Below are 2,036 nucleotides of genomic sequence, written 5' to 3'. Positions count from 1 at the left end.
AGCCTTGAACCTCATAGCTTCAGATCAGTGCTACAGAGTTCTCAGTCCTGCCAATATTGGCTCTTCCCCCTACCCCAAATTGTCCAACAAACTTGGTGAAAGGCTCTTAGCATAGTTCTGATTCTGTCCGTGGAGGCTGGGGTGGGATGGAGTTGGAGGTGGCAGTCAGCTCTGCCTCATGTCCATTCTCTCTGGTTCTCTGCTTTGACTGTGGCCACTGCTGCTGTAAGAATGTCTGCATTCTCTTGCTGCTGCTTCTCTAGGGGGGAAGGTATAATCTCCTATGGGAGGCACTCAACTTACTGGGTAGACTGGTCAGTCCTCTTGTGGATAGACTAACATGCCCTGTTCACATACTCTAGTCCGTCAACAAGCAGAGTTAAGATTCAGAGGCTAAAACAATTGAAAGATTAACTGCACACCGAGCAACATGCCCAGAGTATGTGAGATGAAGCCTGCACCTTCTCCAAGGATTCTCTGTCTGTGTTTTGGCAGTCCACGGAACATTCAGTACTCTTTGCTAACATCAGAGCTCAAAGGAATCAATTGTTCTGTTGTCTTTATTCGTTGTCCAGCTCTCAAATGTATAGCAAGTGATTGAAAAGACCATGGGCAGAATCAGATGCACCTTAGTCTTTACGCTGACATCATTGGTCCTCTGTAATTTGGTCCTTGGCTGCATACTTCCTCATTGCAACACATCCCCTGATCTCCTCATGCTGATACCACGGGTGTTAGTTGTGGGTCCAAGTAACATGAAATGGTTGACAGTTTTAATCTTTTCTCTATTAAGATGTAGCCTCTCAGCCCTGTAAAGAGAATTTTCATTTTCTTGGTATTGAGATGTAATGTAGTATTTGATCTTCTGCAGTAAGAGCTTCAAGTCCTCCTCACATTAAGCCAGTAAGCCATCTGCATAGAGCAGGTTGTTGATGAGTTTGATACCATATTCTTCATATAGTCTAGCTTCTTGAATGATTTGCTTAGCATACTGTTCCCTTGCACTGTTCTGACAACAGCTGCTTGGCCTTATGTATAGGTTTCACATGAGTACAGTTAGGTGTTCTGAGATTCCCATTCTTCTCAGTGTCATCTCCAGGGGTAGCAGAGTGAATCTGTATGACATTTCTGACTAGTGCAGCGGAGACCTACTGTCTTTTGTGAAAAGGATGCTCCTGGGTAGCGTGGGAGGTTTTCCCTCATGAAATTTGTGAAATGCTGACCTTTGGTTACTCCTGGAAGAATATACTGTTTAGCAGGAGATTGTTAACAATTTAAGTTACTCATCTCTGTGGGCTGAGTGGAAACTCAGGGATGCATTCTTTGATTTTGAATTTTAAAAATTCATATCTTAGCAATTGTTTCAGTTACATAAGAGATGATGAAGACAACATAATATAGAGGAAGGTTGAGGTCTCTTGGGTTGCTATGGGACATATTACTGTAACTAATTATACCTAACCAATGTCTTCACCCATCTGATTTATTCATTTTTATTTGGATTTTTCAGTGATTGGTTTATTGGAGGAAGCATGCCAATTCTTTCTTCCAAGACACCTTTAGGTGGATTTGAACTGCTTGATTAGCAGCTCAGTGCATTAACCAGTTTGTACCACCAAGGGATGCCAGCCACAGAGTTGTTGTTGTTATGTGCCATTGAGTTGCCTGTGACTCATAGTGACCCTATGTACAACATCCCTAAACCCTGCTCTATCCTGTGCCAATCTCATCATCTCTGATACATCTACCCCCATTACCTCAGTCACTGAATCAATCCATCTCATTGAGGGTCTTCCTCTCTTATGATGTTTCTCCACCCTCCCAAGCACGACGTCCCTTTCCAAGAACTGCAGCATGTCCAATGTATGTCAGATGGAGTTTTAGAATCCTTGCCTTCAAGGTGCAGCCTGATCTCACCCTCTCTAGGATGGATCTGTTTGTTCTCCTAGCTGCCCAGTGTTCTTCTCCAGCAATACAGCTCAAAGACATCAATTCTCCTGTCATTTCTAATCATTGTCCATTTCTCTGATGCATAG

The 2,036-nt window shown here is 43.2% G+C and overlaps 1 protein-coding gene across 1 annotated transcript in view; it reads left to right on the top strand.

Moving 5' to 3' along the window:
* Positions 1 to 2,036, top strand: part of PEX7 (peroxisomal biogenesis factor 7) — a 130,398-nt gene that overhangs the window by 1,477 nt on the left and 126,885 nt on the right. The window lies entirely within an intron of this gene.

The sequence above is a fragment of the Elephantulus edwardii genome, unplaced genomic scaffold (genome assembly GCF_000299155.1).
Source record: "Elephantulus edwardii isolate Elephantulus edwardi_28Jun2011 unplaced genomic scaffold, EleEdw1.0 scaffold00039, whole genome shotgun sequence".
NCBI lineage: Eukaryota > Metazoa > Chordata > Mammalia > Macroscelidea > Macroscelididae > Elephantulus > Elephantulus edwardii.
This window is presented reverse-complemented; position numbering and strand designations above follow the sequence as displayed.